The sequence below is a fragment of the Penaeus monodon genome, unplaced genomic scaffold, assembly GCF_015228065.2.
Source record: "Penaeus monodon isolate SGIC_2016 unplaced genomic scaffold, NSTDA_Pmon_1 PmonScaffold_5352, whole genome shotgun sequence".
Classification (NCBI taxonomy): Eukaryota; Metazoa; Arthropoda; class Malacostraca; order Decapoda; family Penaeidae; genus Penaeus; species Penaeus monodon.
The window spans coordinates 1-19,587 of NW_023660277.1; the positions used below are offsets into that span (position 1 = coordinate 1).

The 19,587-nt window shown below is 34.7% G+C and overlaps 13 non-coding genes and 2 pseudogenes across 13 annotated transcripts; 8 read left to right on the forward strand and 7 right to left on the reverse strand.

Annotated features, from left to right (window-relative positions):
* Positions 1-564: 564 nt before the first annotated feature.
* LOC119571164 lies at positions 565-723 on the reverse strand (annotated as a pseudogene).
* Positions 724-1,128: 405 nt separating this feature from the next.
* LOC119571168 lies at positions 1,129-1,330 on the forward strand. The gene has a single exon (XR_005228535.1). It is a non-coding gene; the product is annotated as a small nucleolar RNA U3 (small nucleolar RNA).
* A 956-nt stretch (positions 1,331-2,286) lies between these two features.
* On the reverse strand, positions 2,287-2,478 carry LOC119571163. Its single transcript, XR_005228532.1, has one exon. It is a non-coding gene; the product is annotated as a U2 spliceosomal RNA (small nuclear RNA).
* Positions 2,479-3,363: 885 nt separating this feature from the next.
* Positions 3,364-3,524, forward strand: LOC119571175. Its single transcript, XR_005228541.1, has one exon. It is a non-coding gene; the product is annotated as a U1 spliceosomal RNA (small nuclear RNA).
* A 1,576-nt stretch (positions 3,525-5,100) lies between these two features.
* On the reverse strand, positions 5,101-5,218 carry LOC119571171. Its single transcript, XR_005228538.1, has one exon. It is a non-coding gene; the product is annotated as a U5 spliceosomal RNA (small nuclear RNA).
* Positions 5,219-5,905: 687 nt separating this feature from the next.
* Positions 5,906-6,110, forward strand: LOC119571166. The gene has a single exon (XR_005228533.1). It is a non-coding gene; the product is annotated as a small nucleolar RNA U3 (small nucleolar RNA).
* Positions 6,111-7,834: 1,724 nt separating this feature from the next.
* On the reverse strand, positions 7,835-7,993 carry LOC119571165 (annotated as a pseudogene).
* A 405-nt stretch (positions 7,994-8,398) lies between these two features.
* On the forward strand, positions 8,399-8,600 carry LOC119571169. Its single transcript, XR_005228536.1, has one exon. It is a non-coding gene; the product is annotated as a small nucleolar RNA U3 (small nucleolar RNA).
* A 974-nt stretch (positions 8,601-9,574) lies between these two features.
* LOC119571176 lies at positions 9,575-9,767 on the reverse strand. Its single transcript, XR_005228542.1, has one exon. It is a non-coding gene; the product is annotated as a U2 spliceosomal RNA (small nuclear RNA).
* An 879-nt stretch (positions 9,768-10,646) lies between these two features.
* Positions 10,647-10,806, forward strand: LOC119571161. Its single transcript, XR_005228531.1, has one exon. It is a non-coding gene; the product is annotated as a U1 spliceosomal RNA (small nuclear RNA).
* Positions 10,807-12,350: 1,544 nt separating this feature from the next.
* LOC119571172 lies at positions 12,351-12,467 on the reverse strand. The gene has a single exon (XR_005228539.1). It is a non-coding gene; the product is annotated as a U5 spliceosomal RNA (small nuclear RNA).
* Positions 12,468-13,147: 680 nt separating this feature from the next.
* LOC119571167 lies at positions 13,148-13,352 on the forward strand. Its single transcript, XR_005228534.1, has one exon. It is a non-coding gene; the product is annotated as a small nucleolar RNA U3 (small nucleolar RNA).
* A 2,268-nt stretch (positions 13,353-15,620) lies between these two features.
* On the forward strand, positions 15,621-15,822 carry LOC119571170. The gene has a single exon (XR_005228537.1). It is a non-coding gene; the product is annotated as a small nucleolar RNA U3 (small nucleolar RNA).
* A 960-nt stretch (positions 15,823-16,782) lies between these two features.
* LOC119571177 lies at positions 16,783-16,975 on the reverse strand. The gene has a single exon (XR_005228543.1). It is a non-coding gene; the product is annotated as a U2 spliceosomal RNA (small nuclear RNA).
* Positions 16,976-17,856: 881 nt separating this feature from the next.
* On the forward strand, positions 17,857-18,017 carry LOC119571174. Its single transcript, XR_005228540.1, has one exon. It is a non-coding gene; the product is annotated as a U1 spliceosomal RNA (small nuclear RNA).
* The last annotated feature ends 1,570 nt before the right edge of the window (positions 18,018-19,587 follow it).

The window sequence follows — 19,587 nt, forward strand, 5'->3', positions numbered from 1 at the left end:
CGAGAAGAATGAAGGGGAATTTTATATTCTTTTACTATCAACATTGAGAATGCATACACCTTACATTAGTTCATATCTTCATAAGATAATGGAACATAAAGATATATTTTCTTGAAACTGTTGTAATAAGGTCTGGTGTTCTGGGGCAGAGTGGTTCAAGCCCTTTTATTTGCATTTCTGTACAAAAATGTTACAATATGCTTCTATCTTCACTTGATATACACTGTAGATGAAGTCAAGGTGTCACAGAGTAGAAAAATATTTTTCATTTACAGACCCCTAATTTGATATGATAGTAATATTATTGATAATATACCTGTGTCAATGAGTTCATAAAATTAATTATTTTATATCTTGATTATAAGTAGATTAATCCGGATGTACTAGCGACCCAGTTTGACATTGTTAATTTTTGACAGAAATAACAGACACATAATGTAATATAATGTAATTCCAAAAAGTTGATGCAAATCCCCTTTGGAGGGAATGGATCAGGTTTGGAGGTACTGTATTATCTTATGTTTAATAATTTGACTTAATATATTGGAATGATATTTTCCCTGGAGGGAGTGGACCAATCCCGCAGGTACTGGAATACCGGGCTGATCCGCGGCTAAGTTGGAGCAAGCCCCTAGCATTTCCCCATTTTTCAAAAAATCGATATACTAGATATTTATCTTACATGGATTAGCACACTTGAAAGCAAATGTGTAATCATGGTGCTCAAATTAACCAAATATAATTGTCAGGTAGATTTAACTTAATTAGATATAACACTTGAAATTGAAACGTCACATATGAATAACGTTATTCATTATCATAAACAATCAACATCGAGATTTTATTTTAAGATGCATGAATCTTTGGATTCAAAAACAAAAGCATCAGGGTGTACTTAATATCTATACACCTAAAATTTCATTGTAAATTTCACTGAAGAAATATGCTTCCCTGGTAGATATGGTTTAGTTTAGTTCCACCTCCATGGCTTATTAGTTTTGAAATGGCCAAACTATGTCCACATATTACATCATACATGTAGCAACATATGAACGCGTGAAAATCCAGTGTAGTAGAACGAAGTCGTCAGTAAAAAGTAGTCTGTGGACGAACTTCTATCTCGAAACCATGATCATACTTTATAGGATCACTGCTATAGTGCGATTGCCGGGTTTCTCGCCGAGATTCTCGGAATATGTTCAACCACGATGAGGACTGTTAGTGTAATCCTCTGAGCGGGAAGCGGATCTCAAGTGTTGTGCTTGAGTTTTGATGACCGTTCTGACTCGGTTTACCGATGTTGGTAGGAGGATCACACAGGCTGAGTGGTTGAATATCAATCCACAAGTAGTCTAGAACTTTTGAGAACTGACGAGGAGGAGGAAAAGAAAAAAAAAAAAAAAAAAAAAAAAAAAAAAAAAAAAAAAAAACTGAGAGCTTGCCGTTTCGGAGGTTGTACTTATAGAAGAAAATTTGAACAGAAAATGTAAGTAAATGATTTTCACTACTATATGGTTTTAAATGTTTACATTAAAATGTCATTAGTAAACAACTAATTTGTTAATTTGCAACTATCAAAACTATTACATATCGATACCACAGCTTCTTTATCTGCGATTGATATTATGTACGCCACGTCTTTTATTATAAGAATATTATATTACTACTGCAATTACAGATATAGATACCTGTAAAGTCTGTACCCCCTCTATTACATCCTGTAATTATGTGGCAACCACATGCCATTGTTGTATTGGGTAGCAATAGGTAAATAAGTGAGTAAAATGATTAGATATTACAACTTAGTGCATAATAGTGACAGGATTGTAAACCTAGACAGACTATTATTCCTATAATTATATAGTGGATCTCGTAGTCTACTGGTTTAGTTTACTGGGTGTTACCAGCGAAGTTATGTTCGAGTCATTGCCATGGAAGGTATGTACATACCTATATAAAATAAGGTACTGCATTACTGCATCTTATACTTTATATGAACGCAGAAGTTTATTGAGGTATATGTGGAGTAACCCCTAGGAAGTCACCAGTTGTCAGAAATGTCCTGTTTTAGGAAATTGCGATGCAACTTCCCAACGTGTTTATATTTTGTTAAACTGCATTACCTGGCCGATCTCCAGCACGATGAAGCAAATCCGTAGTGTCACTATTTTCTGGAAAATGATCTTACCAGCTTTTAAAAAGGGGTTACTGTCAAACTAAGAAAATGGTCTGAAGTTTATCTAACCATTTTTAAAATAAATATAATGAGTTGATATCCTCCCCGGAGGGAGTGGGGCCAATCCGGAGGTACTGCAATACCGGGCCGATCCGCGGCAAAGGTGGAGCAAGCCCCTAGCACTTCGCCATATTCCAAAAATCAGTTTAATATCGTAGATCCCACATGGGGATCGTATCAGATATTAAGCTGATAAGAACAGATACTACACTTTGATCTTAGCCAAAAGGCCGAGAAGCGATACCAAAATATAGGAGAAAGTATGCCCGAGAAAATGTTTCTGAGGACTTACTGGTCAAGACATTTTACTTGCAAAACGTCATAAGCGGCTGCTTGTTAGCATTTTCGATGCAAAAAGATAACATTTATGTCATTAAAAGAATCACGATAGTATCGAATTGTATGCTTTTTATGGTATGAGTAATACATTGTGTATAAATTGTGATATACTGAAACAATCAGCCGCCTTTATCAAAGTATACGGTAATGGAGTTTATACGTTTTCTTTAAATGTAAATGTAACAGAACCCAGTCATAAAATATCCTCAAAATATGATTAAAGTTTGCATGTGATTATTGTAATGTAACTCCGTGTCAGGCTAATGTAGACTGACGCATACGCAGTCAAAATAGGTATGGCATGCATGCTAACAAACGAGGATTTAGGGGGTGCGTAGAGAAGATATGTTTGTTTTCTTAATTCAAAAATTTGTTGTGCAAAAATTGTTCTAAAGCGCAACAGCAATAAAAATCAAAATCGCAGGAGTATATAAATCTCGAAGATTATATATATATATTTTTCATCTTAAAATAAATTTTATACTGTAAGTTATGTTTTATTTTAATGTATTGCGTTAATTCCAAATTGAACTAATTTGAAATTAATTCCGCATAATTTTCGAACAAAATAATTTGTAATTAACCAGGAGCTGTGTATGGATTTAATCTTCAATAAGTTCAATTTGGATTTATCGCAGTACCTAAAAATAAGATATAATTTCGACGTAAATCTATACAGATTCCCCTCATTGAATGAAAATTGAACTTGCCACTTGCATAAAGTTGTGTTGACCCGCGTTAGGTTTTCAGTTTGAGCAAGCATGGGTCGGCGCGTGGTTTAGAAGAGCATACTTACCTGGCAAGGAGATACCGTGATCACGAAGGCGGTTCTCCCAGGGCGAGGCTCACCATTGCACCCCGGTGGCGCTGACCCTGCGATTAACCCAAATGTGGTTAACTCGAGTGCGCAATTTTTGTTAGTGGGGGACTGCGTTCGCGCTATCCCCCTTATTGCACTTGGTTATGCGAAAGTAATTCCTCAGTAGACCCACCTGTACAACATTACTGAGGTGAAGATTCTTAAATGTTGTAGCATCTCTTCAATATTTTCAGTTTGATATATCCCAGTGATATCATTTAAACTACCCCATAAGAAGGAAACTTGCCTGACGATACTTATTTATACTGGTAAATTATTATGCAACATTGTATAAATGTATTGATTTGTATTCTGAAATTATCTATAGAATATTCGAACCTTTGGAGTTGTACAAATCAGAAAATATCCCACTGTATACAATACCAGAGAAATAGGTAGTGAAAGGAATTTGACTTATATGGGTGTAGGTACCAGTCATATGTTTCGGGAAAATGTAATATTACATTTACTTAACCCAAAACCCACGGGCATGGCATGGAGATACATGCCATACCCACCAGAGTTTACTTTATTATATTATTGTTGTTATTATATTATTATTATTATTATTATTATTATTATTATTATTATTATTTATTATTAATTATTATTTATTATTATTATTATTATTATTTATTCTTATTTATCTATTTGTTTATTTTTACACATAGATGGCTACACTTGTTACAAGTCACCAATGAGCCAGTTGCGAGGACTACCTGTCTCGTGTGTTTACCCTTTTCCTTGATTTTCGAAAATATCTTATCTTATAGTGCTCTTACTAAAATCAATAACATAATAGTAATAACAATGTCTATATTAAAACTAACACTCTCGATATTCAATACAGTAAAGAAAACCCTTTTCACGCGAATTCAAGCAAAGGTGAAATCAGGTAAGGCAACAAGGTCTACTAATAGACTCCTTTGTCGCTAAGCACTTGCAGAGCCATCTATGTGTAGAGAAAAAAAATCGAAAAAGGGCACAGCATTTTTCCTGGCGATATTGAGTTAAATGTTGTTTGTTTACTTTTATGACACTAACTTCAGTAGTTGCAAAATTTGGCATATTAACCTAATTGTACGTATGTTTTTCTTCACTGAAGGGATTTTATTTAATCCAAAAAATTCTAAAGACAAAAATAACAGGATTGTTTAATTATAAATTACGATTTCCCATACACAGTAACCGCTATATAGTAGGGTGGGCATATGTGTAGTACCCTTTAGTTGTCATTCGTTTCCTATGCTTTTAACGTTATGGATGAACGATTTTCTCGTGGTGGATTATGCTATCATTATCATATATTTGATGATAAAATATAAATTCACACACACAATATATATATATTGTGAGAGTTATCTCAGAATAGATAAGAAATGTAAATATATATAGTAGGTAGACCACTAACGTGTTATTGTATGTACACACACACGCACACGCATACGCATACGCAATTGCACGCACACACACATACACGCCGTCGCGCGCACACACACACACGCACACATTTATAATGGTAAAGCAATTAATGTTTTAGCCGAGGATGAAAGGGTGAAATCCTATGTAGTCTTAGCAAAAATAATGGAATAAATATGCAGACATTCTCCTTACAACAAGAATATTTTAGAGTTAATTATATATTTATTGTGTATAAGGTGAGTTTGAACCCACCGAAGTGGGCTATAGAAAAAATTGAGTAAGACTCATTGAGTTGTTCCCCTCCATGGAAATCTTTAGTAAAAGGCGAAAGATTTATGCGTTTTGAAGGGAAACCAGAGTTAGGAATGTATGGTAAGCGAATTGACCAACAAAGGTAGACTGAGGATTCGTAGAGAGAATAAGGGCAAGAAAGATATCATGAAATAAACACTATTATAATAAGTCCGATATGCGAAGCTTAGCCTCGCCCGGAAAACGATTGTTATTTTATTTAATAAGGATTAGCACGCATAAAAGTAAATGTGTTATGATATTTACGTTAACCAAATATATAAAGCAGGTAGTTTGAACATAACAGAACTTAACAATTGAAATTGAAACATTGCTTATGAGGAGGAATATTTTTCCCTTAAATCATCAACCATGGAAATAACGGTTTTAAAGATACATGAACGTTTTTATTCCCGTATTAGATTATCTTGTAGGACCTAGAAATGTGCAGCCTGAATTTCATTGGAGATGCAGTGGAATAGACAATATGAAGTTTAGTTTAGTCCCTGTGCCACGTGATTTGATATGTATGTGTTGTTTTAAACTATGTATAGTATATGCATTAAGTTCCCCTCTATATTTTAGTGTTAAACCATTTGATCAAAATAGGTGTAGATTATGTAAATATTTTTAAATGGGCAAAGTACGTCCACATATTACATCATACATATATCAGCATGCAAAAGGTGAAAAGCCGTTGTATTAGAAGAAAGAGCTCAGTAAAATGTAGTTTGTGAATGAATGTAGAATGTGAAAGTATGATCATACTTTATAGGATCACTTCTATAGTGCGATTGCCGGGTTTCTCGCCGAGATTCTCGGAATATGTTCAACCACGATGAGGACTGTTAGTGTAATCCTCTGAGCGGGAAGCAGCTCTCAAGTGTTTTGCTTGAGAGATTTGATGACCGTTCTGACTCGGTTTACCGATTTTTGAGAGGAGGATCACACAGGCTGAGTGGTTGAACGTCAGTCCACATGAAGTGTTCAAGAACTTTTGAGAACTCCTGACAAGGAGGAAAAATAATCATATTAATAAAGGTGTAAGTTTTCTGCTTTGTGGATTTCAAAATCCAAAAGAGTACCTGTAAGTGATTTGAGTATCTGTGCTTATAGTTAACGTAAATATTTCATGATTCCAAATGTCTAAGACAAATATCCATGAAATCATTTTTTTTTTTTTCGGTACTATTACATTTACAAGCAGTACGGTTAGATACAAATGTGCTTGTGTACTATTGATGCTATTATTATCAGTAATGTCATTTTCGCTACCAATGTTAGTGTTGTATTACTATTGAAGTTATTAATTACCTCCTTTAGTTCTGTAACCCCTTATACTTCATGTAAATGTGTGGACTTGGTAGCAGCAGTAACGCGAAAGTCTGGATGAATCGGAAATCGTGCTTAACAACGAACACGAATCTCGGTTATGTATACCATGCGTCCTTGAAGTAGACCATAATAATGTGTAAACAGATTAGTAGAACATTAAAAAAAAATTTCGTCTTAAAACGGAATACTAATAGACTGTAAATCCAGGCAAAGGAATATAAATCGTAAACTTGTCAAATGTTCAATGTTAAACATGATGTAACAATTATATCATATCAAGCTTGGCAATTGTGTTTTGTGGATCGTGTGATCTAGTGGTTTTGGGTTCTCTGAGTAATTCGCAAATAGTATGTTTGAGTTTACGTAATGGAGGGTATTTCAACTTCTATATAAAAATCCATACTGCATTACTTCATCTTATGCACTTGAATATTTTGTGGAGGCTTAGATGTCTCATGGAGTGGGAAGGTCTTTCACACATTCCGAGTTTAAGGTGATACTAACGTTATTGATTATGCCGTATCAACGGTTTTTATAAATTTCATGTTAATATCCTCCCAGAGACAGTACTGTAGATCAACCCCTTGAGGTAGTGCAATACCCCCCACCCCCACCCGAGTAAATCCCCAGTTCCCAGAAATCCGTTTAATATCGCGTGTTTTTAAAAGGGGGGGGGGGGTGTTACGCCACAATATGTTTACATATTGCCTAGATTGAATTGCATTACTTCACCGATCACCGACAACGAGGAAGCAAATGTGTCCACTTTTGTGGAAGCCTTTTTAATATCAGCTCTTTAGAGAGTAGCTACTATCAAACATTGAGAATGCATACACACTTTACAATTAGTTCATATCTTCATCAAAGAGAATGGAACAATGAAAGAATATATTTTCTTTGAAAGCTGTTGTAGATAATGGTTCTGGTGTTCTGTGGGCAGAGTGGTTCAAGCCCTTTTATTTGCATTTCTGTACAAAAATGTTACAATATGCTTCTATCTTCACTTGATATACACTTTTAGATGAAGTCAAGGTGTCACAGAGTAGAAAAATATTTTCATTTACAGACCCCTAATTTGATATGATAGTAATAGTATTGATAATATACCTGTGTCAATGAGTTCTAAAATAAATTTTTTTATATCTTGATTTTAAGTAGATTAATCCGGATGTACTAGCGACCCAGTTGACATTGTTAATTTTTGACAGAAATAACAGACACATAATGTAATATAATGTAATTCCAAAAAGTTGATGCAAATCCCCTTTGGAGGGAATGGATCAGGTTTGGAGGTACTGTATTATCTTATGTTAATAATTTGACTTAATATATTGGAATGATATTTTCCCTGGAGGGAGTGGACCAATCCCGCAGGTACTGGAATACCGGGCTGATCCGCGGCTAAGTTGGAGCAAGCCCCTAGCATTTCCCCATTTTTCAAAAAATCGATATACTAGATATTTATCTTACATGGATTAGCACACTTGAAAGCAAATGTGTAATCATGGTGCTCAAATTAACCAAATATAATTGTCAGGTAGATTTAACTTAATTAGATATAACACTTGAAATTGAAACGTCACATATGAATAACGTTATTCATTATCATAAACAATCAACATCGAGATTTTATTTTAAGATGCATGAATCTTTGGATTCAAAAACAAAAGCATCAGGGTGTACTTAATATCTATACACCTAAAATTTCATTGTAAATTTCACTGAAGAAATATGCTTCCCTGGTAGATATGGTTTAGTTTAGTTCCACCTCCATGGCTTATTAGTTTTGAAATGGCCAAACTATGTCCACATATTACATCATACATGTAGCAACATATGAACGCGTGAAAATCCAGTGTAGTAGAACGAAGTCGTCAGTAAAAAGTAGTCTGTGGACGAACTTCTATCTCGAAACCATGATCATACTTTATAGGATCACTGCTATAGTGCGATTGCCGGGTTTCTCGCCGAGATTCTCGGAATATGTTCAACCACGATGAGGACTGTTAGTGTAATCCTCTGAGCGGGAAGCGGATCTCAAGTGTTGTGCTTGAGTTTTGATGACCGTTCTGACTCGGTTTACCGATGTTGGTAGGAGGATCACACAGGCTGAGTGGTTGAATATCAATCCACAAGTAGTCTAGAACTTTTGAGAACTGACGAGGAGGAGGAAAAAGAAAAAGAAAAAAAAAAAAAAAAAAAAAAAAAAAAAAAAAAAAAAAAAAAAAAAAAAAACTGAGAGCTTGCCGTTTCGGAGGTTGTACTTATAGAAGAAAATTTGAACAGAAAATGTAAGTAAATGATTTTCACTACTATATGGTTTTAAATGTTTACATTAAAATGTCATTAGTAAACAAAATAATTTGTTAATTTGTAACTATCAAAAACTTTAATATTGATACCACAGCTTCTTTATCTGCGATTGATATTATGTACGCCACGTCTTTTATTATAAGAATATTATATTACTACTGCAATTACAGATATAGATACCTGTAAAGTCTGTACCCCCTCTATTACATCCTGTAATTATGTGGCAACCACATGCCATTGTTGTATTGGGTAGCAATAGGTAAATAAGTGAGTAAAATGATTAGATATTACAACTTAGTGCATAATAGTGACAGGATTGTAAACCTAGACAGACTATTATTCCTATAATTATATAGTGGATCTCGTAGTCTACTGGTTTAGTTTACTGGGTGTTACCAGCGAAGTTATGTTCGAGTCATTGCCATGGAAGGTATGTACATACCTATATAAAATAAGGTACTGCATTACTGCATCTTATACTTTATATGAACGCAGAAGTTTATTGAGGTATATGTGGAGTAACCCCTAGGAAGTCACCAGTTGTCAGAAATGTCCTGTTTTAGGAAATTGCGATGCAACTTCCCAACGTGTTTATATTTTGTTAAACTGCATTACCTGGCCGATCTCCAGCACGATGAAGCAAATCCGTAGTGTCACTATTTTCTGGAAAATGATCTTACCAGCTTTTAAAAAGGGGTTACTGTCAAACTAAGAAAATGGTCTGAAGTTTTATCTAACCATTTTTTAAAATAAATATAATGAGTTGATATCCTCCCCGGAGGGAGTGGACCAATCCCGGAGGTACTGCAATACCGGGCCGATCCGCGGCAAAGGTGGAGCAAGCCCCTAGCACTTCGCCATATTCCAAAAATCAGTTTAATATCGTAGATCCCACATGGGGATCGTATCAGATATTAAGCTGATAAGAACAGATACTACACTTTGATCTTAGCCAAAAGGCCGAGAAGCGATACCAAAATATAGGAGAAAGTATGCCCGAGAAAATGTTTCTGAGGACTTACTGGTCAAGACATTTTACTTGCAAAACGTCATAAGCGGCTGCTTGTTAGCATTTTCGATGCAAAAAGATAACATTTATGTCATTAAAAGAATCACGATAGTATCGAATCGTATGCTTTTTATGGTATGAGTAATACATTGTGTATAAATGTGATATACTGAAACAATCAGCCGCCTTTATCAAGATAACGGTATGGAGTTTATACGTTTTCTTTAAATGTAAATGTAACAGAACCCAGTCATAAAATATCCTCAAAATATGATTAAAGTTTGCATGTGATTATTGTAATGTAACTCCGTGTCAGGCTAATGTAGACTGACGCATACGCAGTCACATAGGTATGGCATGCATGCTAACAAACGAGGATTTAGGGGGTGCGTAGAGAAGATATGTTTGTTTTCTTAATTCAAAAATTTAGTTGTGCAAAAATTGTTCTAAAGCGCAACAGCAATAAAAATCAAAATCGCAGGAGTATATAAATCTCGAAGATTATATATATATATTTTTCATCTTAAAATAAATTTTATACTGTAAGTTATGTTTTATTTTAATGTATTGCGTTAATTCCAAATTGAACTAATTTGAAATTAATTCCGCATAATTTTCGAACAAAATAATTTGTAATTAACCAGGAGCTGTGTATGGATTTAATCTTCAATAAGTTCAATTTGGATTTATCGCAGTACCTAAAAATAAGATATAATTCGACGTAAATCTATACAGATTCCCTCATTGAATGAAAATTGAACTTGCCACTTGCATAAAGTTGTGTTGAGCGCGTTAGGTTTTCAGTTTGAGCAAGCATGGGTCGGCGCGTGGTTTAGAAGAGCATACTTACCTGGCACAGGAGATACCGTGATCACGAAGGCGGTTCTCCCAGGGCGAGGCTCACCATTGCACTCCGGTGGCGCTGACCCTGCGATTAACCCAAATGTGGTTATCGAGTGCGCAATTTTTGTTAGTGGGGGACTGCGTTCGCGCTATCCCCCTTATTGCACTTGGTTATGCGAAAGTAATTCCTCAGTAGACCCACCTGTACAACATTACTGAGGTGAAGATTCTTAAATGGTGTAGCATCTCTTCAATATTTTCAGTTTGATATATCCCAGTGATTTCATTTAAACTACCCCATAAGAAGGAAACTTGCCTGACGATACTTATTTATACTGGTAAATTATTATGCAACATTGTATAAATGTATTGATTTGTATTCTGAAATTATCTATAGAATATTCGAACCTTTGGAGTTGTACAAATCAGAAAATATCCCACTGTATACAATACCAGAGAAATAGGTAGTGAAAGGAATTTGACTTATATGGGTGTAGGTACCAGTCATATGTTTCGGGAAAATGTAATATTACATTTACTTAACCCAAAACCCACGGGCATGGCATGGAGATACATGCCATACCCACCGTGAGTTTACTTTATTATTATTATTGTTGTTGTTATTATTATTATTATTATTATTATTATTATTATTATTATTATTATTATTATTTATTTTTTATTTATCTATTTGTTTATTTTTACACATAGATGGCTACACTTGTTACAAGTCACCAATGAGCCAGTTGCGAGGACTACCTGTCTCGTGTGTTTACCCTTTTCCTTGATTTTCGAAAATATCTTATCTTATAGTGCTCTTACTAAAATCAATAACATAATAGTAATAACAATGTCTATATTAAAACTAACACTCTCGATATTCAATACAGTAAAGAAAACCCTTTTCACGCGAATTCAAGCAAAGGTGAAATCAGGTAAGGCAACAAGGTCTACTAATAGACTCCTTTGTCGCTAAGCACTTGCAGAGCCATCTATGTGTAGAGAAAAAAAATCGAAAAAGGGCACAGCATTTTTCCTGGCGATATTGAGTTAAATGTTGTTTGTTTACTTTTATGACACTAACTTCAGTAGTTGCAAAATTTGGCATATTAACCTAATTGTACGTATGTTTTTCTTCACTGAGGGATTTATTTAATCCAAAAAATTCTAAAGACAAAAATAACAGGATTGTTTAATTATAAATTACGATTTCCCATACACAGTAACCGCTATATAGTAGGGTGGGCATATGTGTAGTACCCTTTAGTTGTCATTCGTTTCCTATGCTTTTAACGTTATGGATGAACGATTTTCTCGTGGTGGATTATGCTATCATTATCATATATTTGATGATAAAATATAAATTCACACACACAATATATATATATTGTGAGAGTTATCTCAGAATAGATAAGAAATGTAAATATATATAGTAGGTAGACCACTAACGTGTTATTGTATGTACACACACACGCACACGCATACGCATACGCAATTGCACGCACACACACATACACGCCGTCGCGCGCACACACACACACGCACACATTTATAATGGTAAAGCAATTAATGTTTTAGCCGAGGATGAAAGGGTGAAATCCTATGTAGTCTTAGCAAAAATAATGGAATAAATATGCAGACATTCTCCTTACAACAAGAATATTTTAGAGTTAATTATATATTTATTGTGTATAAGGTGAGTTTGAACAACAAGAAGTGGGCTATAGAAAAATTGAGTAGACTCATTGAGTTGTTCCCCTCCACGGAAATCTTTAGTAAAAGGCGAAAGATTTATGCGTTTTGAAGGGAAACCAGAGTTAGGAATGTATGGTAAGCGAATTGACCAACAAAGGTAGACTGAGGATTCGTAGAGAGAATAAGGGCAAGAAAGATATCATGAAATAAACACTATTATAATAAGTCCGATATGCGAAGCTTAGCCTCGCCCGGAAAACGATTGTTATTTATTTAATAAGGATTAGCACGCATAAAGTAAATGTGTTATGATATTTACGTTAACCAAATATATAAAGCAGGTAGTTTGAACATAACAGAACTTAACAATTGAAATTGAAACATTGCTTATGAGGAGGAATATTTTCCCTTAAATCATCAACCATGGAAATAACGGTTTTAAAGATACATGAACGTTTTTATTCCCGTATTAGATTATCTTGTAGGACCTAGAAATGTGCAGCCTGAATTTCATTGGAGATGCAGTGGAATAGACAATATGAAGTTTAGTTTAGTCCCTGTGCCACGTGATTTGATATGTATGTGTTGTTTTAAACTATGTATAGTATATGCATTAAGTTCCCCTCTATATTTTAGTGTAAACCATTGATCAATAGGTGTAGATTATGTAAATATTTTTAAATGGGCAAAGTACGTCCACATATTACATCATACATATATCAGCATGCAAAAGGTGAAAAGCCGTTGTATTAGAAGAAAGAGCTCAGTAAAATGTAGTTTGTGAATGAATGTAGAATGTGAAAGTATGATCATACTTTATAGGATCACTTCTATAGTGCGATTGCCGGGTTTCTCGCCGAGATTCTCGGAATATGTTCAACCACGATGAGGACTGTTAGTGTAATCCTCTGAGCGGGAAGCAGCTCTCAAGTGTTTTTGCTTGAGAGATTTGATGACCGTTCTGACTCGGTTTACCGATGTTGAGAGGAGGATCACACAGGCTGAGTGGTTGAACGTCAGTCCACATGAAGTGTTTCAAGAACTTTTGAGAACTCCTGACAAGGAGGAAAAATAATCATATTAATAAGGTGTAAGTTTTCTGCTTTGTGGATTTCAAAATCCAAAAGAGTACCTGTAAGTGATTTGAGTATCTGTGCTTATAGTTAACGTAAATATTTCATGATTCCAAATGTCTAAGACAAATATCCATGAAATCTTTTTTTTTTTTCGGTACTATTACATTTACAAGCAGTACGGTTAGATACAAATGTGCTTTGTGTACTATTGATGCTATATTATCAGTAATGTCATTTTCGCTACCAATGTTAGTGTTGTATTACTATTGAAGTTATTAATTACCTCCTTTAGTTCTGTAACCCTTATACTCATGTAAATGTGTGACTTGGTAGCAGCAGTAACGCGAAAGTATGGATGAATCGGAATCGTGCTTAACAACGAACACGAATCTCGGTTATGTATACCATGCGTCCTTGAAGTAGACCATAATAATGTGTAAACAGATTAGTAGAACATTAAAAGAAATTTCGTCTTAAAACGGAATACTAATAGACTGTAAATCCAGGCAAAGGAATAAAAATCGTTAAACTTGTCAAATGTTCAATGTTAAACATGATGTAACAATTATATCATATCAAGCTTGGCAATTGGTTTAGTGGATCGTGTGATCTATGGTTTGGTTCTCTGAGTAATCGCAATAGTATTTTTGAGTTTACTTTAATGGAGGGTATTTAAACTTCTATAAAAAATCCATACTGCATTACTTCATTTTATTGCACTTGAATATTTGTGGAGGCTTAGATGTCTCATGGAGTGGAAGGTCTTTCACACATTCCGAGTTAAGGGTGATACTAACGTTATTGATTATGCAGTATAAACGGTTTTATAAATTTCATGTTAATATCCTCCCAGAGACAGTACTGTAGATCAACCCTTGAGGTAGTGCAATACCTCCATCCCCCCGAGTAAATCTCCAGTTCTCAAAATCCTTTTTAAATATGGGCGTGTTTTTAAAAGGGGGGGGGGGGGTGTTACGCCACAATATTTTTACATATTGCCTAGATTGAATTGCTTTACTTCACCGATCACCGACAACGAGGAAGCAAATGTGCCCACTTTTGTGGAACCCTTTTTTAATATCAGCTCTTAGAGAGTAGCTACTATCAAACATTGAGAATTTCATACACACTTTACAATTAGTTCATATCTTCATCAAAGAGAAAAGGAACAATGAAAGAATATATTTTCTTTGAAAGCTGTTGTAGATAATGGTTCTGGTGTTCTGTGGGCAGAGTGGTTCAAGCCCTTTTATTTGCATTTTGTACAAAAAATGTTAACAATATCTTCTATCTTTACTTGATATACACTGTAGATGAAGTCAAGGTGTCACAGAGTAGAAAAATATTTTCATTTACAGACCTAAATTTTATATGATAGTAATATTATTGATAATATACCTGTTCAATGAGTTCATAAAATTTAAATTTTTTATATCTTGATTATAAGTAGATTTAAACCGGGTGTACTAGCGACCCCGTTTGACATTGTTAATTTTTGACAGAATACAGACACATAATGTAATATAATGTAATTCCAAAAAATTGATGCAAATCCCTTTGGAGGGAATGGATCAGGTTTGGAGGTACTGTATTATCTTTGTTAATAATTTGACTTAATATATTGGAATGATATTTCCCGGGAGGGAGTGACAATCCCGCAGGTACTGGAATACCGGGCTGATCCGCGGGTAAGTTGGAGCAAGCCCCTAGCATTTCCCCATTTTTCAAAAAATCGATATACTAGATATTATCTTACATGGATTTGCACACTTGAAAGCAAATGTGTAATCATGGTGCTCAAATTAACCAAATATAATTGTCAGGTAGATTTAACTTAATTAGATATAACACTTGAAATTGAAACGTCACATATGAATAACGTTATTCATTATCATAAACAATCAACATCGAGATTTTATTTTAAGATGCATGAATCTTTGGATTCAAAAACAAAAGCATCAGGGTGTACTTAATATCTATACACCTAAAATTTCATTGTAAATTTCACTGAAGAAATATGCTTCCCTGGTAGATATGGTTTAGTTTAGTTCCACCTCCATGGCTTATTAGTTTTGAAATGGCCAAACTATGTCCACATATTACATCATACATGTAGCAACATATGAACGCGTGAAAATCCAGTGTAGTAGAACGAAGTCGTCAGTAAAAAGTAGTCTGTGGACGAACTTCTATCTCGAAACCATGATCATACTTTATAGGATCACTGCTATAGTGCGATTGCCGGGTTTCTCGCCGAGATTCTCGGAATATGTTCAACCACGATGAGGACTGTTAGTGTAATCCTCTGAGCGGGAAGCGGATCTCAAGTGTTGTGCTTGAGTTTTGATGACCGTTCTGACTCGGTTTACCGATGTTGGTAGGAGGATCACACAGGCTGAGTGGTTGAATATCAATCCACAAGTAGTCTAGAACTTTTGAGAACTGACGAGGAGGAGGAAAAAGAAAAAGAAAGAAAAAAAAAAAAAAAAAAAAAAAAAAAAAAAAAACTGAGAGCTTGCCGTTTCGGAGGTTGTACTTATAGAAGAAAATTTGAACAGAAAATGTAAGTAAATGATTTTCACTACTATATGGTTTTAAATGTTTACATTAAAATGTCATTAGTAAACAACTAATTTGTTAATTTGCAACTATCAAAACTATTACATATCGATACCACAGCTTCTTTATCTGCGATTGATATTATGTACGCCACGTCTTTTATTATAAGAATATTATATTACTACTGCAATTACAGATATAGATACCTGTAAAGTCTGTACCCCCTCTATTACATCCTGTAATTATGTGGCAACCACATGCCATTGTTGTATTGGGTAGCAATAGGTAAATAAGTGAGTAAAATGATTAGATATTACAACTTAGTGCATAATAGTGACAGGATTGTAAACCTAGACAGACTATTATTCCTATAATTATATAGTGGATCTCGTAGTCTACTGGTTTAGTTTACTGGGTGTTACCAGCGAAGTTATGTTCGAGTCATTGCCATGGAAGGTATGTACATACCTATATAAAATAAGGTACTGCATTACTGCATCTTATACTTTATATGAACGCAGAAGTTTATTGAGGTATATGTGGAGTAACCCCTAGGAAGTCACCAGTTGTCAGAAATGTCCTGTTTTAGGAAATTGCGATGCAACTTCCCAACGTGTTTATATTTTGTTAAACTGCATTACCTGGCCGATCTCCAGCACGATGAAGCAAATCCGTAGTGTCACTATTTTCTGGAAAATGATCTTACCAGCTTTTAAAAAGGGGTTACTGTCAAACTAAGAAAATGGTCTGAAGTTTTATCTAACCATTTTTTAAAATAAATATAATGAGTTGATATCCTCCCCGGAGGGAGTGGACCAATCCCGGAGGTACTGCAATACCGGGCCGATCCGCGGCAAAGGTGGAGCAAGCCCCTAGCACTTCGCCATATTCCAAAAATCAGTTTAATATCGTAGATCCCACATGGGGATCGTATCAGATATTAAGCTGATAAGAACAGATACTACACTTTGATCTTAGCCAAAAGGCCGAGAAGCGATACCAAAATATAGGAGAAAGTATGCCCGAGAAAATGTTTCTGAGGACTTACTGGTCAAGACATTTTACTTGCAAAACGTCATAAGCGGCTGCTTGTTAGCATTTTCGATGCAAAAAGATACACATTTATGTCATTAAAAGAATCACGATAGTATCGAATTGTATGCTTTTTATGGTATGAGTAATACATTGTGTATAAATTGTGATATACTGAAACAATCAGCCGCCTTTATCAAAGTATACGGTAATGGAGTTTATACGTTTTCTTTAAATGTAAATGTAACAGAACCCAGTCATAAAATATCCTCAAAATATGATTAAAGTTTGCATGTGATTATTGTAATGTAACTCCGTGTCAGGCTAATGTAGACTGACGCATACGCAGTCACAGAGGTATGGCATGCATGCTAACAAACGAGGATTTAGGGGGTGCGTAGAGAAGATATGTTTGTTTTCTTAATTCAAAAATTTGTTGTGCAAAAATTGTTCTAAAGCGCAACAGCAATAAAAATCAAAATCGCAGGAGTATATAAATCTCGAAGATATATATATATATTTTTCATCTTAAAAAATTTATACTGTAAGTATTGTTTTATTTTAATGTATTGCTGTTAATTCCAAATTGAACTAATTTGAAATTAATTCCGCATAATTTCGAACAAAATAATTTGTAATTAACCAGGAGCTGTGTATGGATTTAATCTTCAATAAGTTCAATTTGGATTTATCGCAGTACCTAAAAATAAGATATAATTTCGACGTAAATCTATACAGATTCCCCTCATTGAATGAAAATTGAACTTGCCACTTGCATAAAGTTGTGTTGAGCGCGTTAGGTTTTCAGTTTGAGCAAGCATGGGTCGGCGGCGTGGTTTAGAAGAGCATACTTACCTGGCACAGGAGATACCGTGATCACGAAGGCGGTTCTCCCAGGGCGAGGCTCACCATTGCACTCCGGTGGCGCTGACCCCTGCGATTAACCCAAATGTGGTTTAACTCGAGTGCGCAATTTGTTTAGTGGGGACTGCGTTCGCGCTATCCCCCTTATTGCACTTGGTTATGCGAAAGTAATTCCTCAGTAGACCCACCTGTACAACATTACTGAGGTGAAGATTCTTAAATGGTGTAGCATCTCTTCAATATTTCAGTTTGATATATCCCAGTGATTCATTTTAAACTACCCCATAAGAAGGAAACTTGCCTGACGATACTTATTTATACTGGTAAATATTATGCAACATTGTATAAATGTATTGATTTGTATTCTGAAATTATCTATAGAATATTCGAACCTTTGGAGTTGTACAAATCAGAAAATATCCCACTGTATACATTACCAGAGAAATAGGTAGTGAAAGGAATTTGACTTATATGGGTGTAGGTACCAGTCATATGTTTCGGGAAAATGTAATTACATTTACTTAACCCAAAACCCACGGGCATGGCAGGAGATACATGCCATACCCACGTGAGTTTACTTATTATTATATTGTTGTTTTATTATTATTATATATTATATATTATTATTATTATTATTATTATTATTATTATTATTATTTTCTTTATTTATCTATTTGTTTATTTTTACACATAGATGGCTACACTTGTTACAAGTCACCAATGAGCCAGTTGCGAGGACTACCTGTCTCGTGTGTTTACCCTTTTCCTTGATTTTCGAAAATATCTTATCTTATAGTGCTCTTACTAAAATCAATAACATAATAGTAATAACAATGTCTATATTAAAACTAACACTCTCGATATTCAATACAGTAAAGAAAACCCTTTTCACGCGAATTCAAGCAAAGGTGAAATCAGGTAAGGCAACAAGGTCTACTAATAGACTCCTTTGTCGCTAAGCACTTGCAGAGCCATCTATGTGTAGAGAAAAAAAAATCGAAAAAGGGCACAGCATTTTTCCTGGCGATATGAGTTAAATGTTGTTGTTTACTTTTATGACACTAACTTCAGTAGTTGCAAAATTGGCATATTAACCTAATGTACGTATGTTTTCTTCACTGAAGGGATTTTATTAATCCAAAAAATTCTAAAGACAAAAATAACAGGATTGTTTTAATTAAATTACGATTTCCCATACACAGTAACCGCTATATAGTAGGGTGGCATATGTGTAGTACCCTTTAGTTGTCATTCGTTTCCTATGCTTTAACGTTATGGATGAACGATTTTCTCGTGGTGGATTATGCTATCATTATCATATATTTGATGATAAAATATAAATTCACACACACAATATTATATATTGTGAGAGTTATCTCGAATAGATAAGAAATGTAAATATATATAGTAGGTAGACCACTAACGTGTTATTGTATGTACACACACACACGCACACGCATACGCATACGCAATTGCACGCACACACACATACACGCCGTCGCGCGCACACCACACACGCACACATTTATAATGGTAAAGCAATTAATGTTTTAGCCGAGGATGAAAGGGTGAAATCCTATGTAGTCTTAGCAAAAATAATGGAATAAATATGCAGACATTCTCCTTACAACAAGAATATTAGAGTTAATATATTTGTTGTGTATAAGGTGAGTTTGAAACACGAAGTGGAAGATTATTTAGAAACATAGTAAGG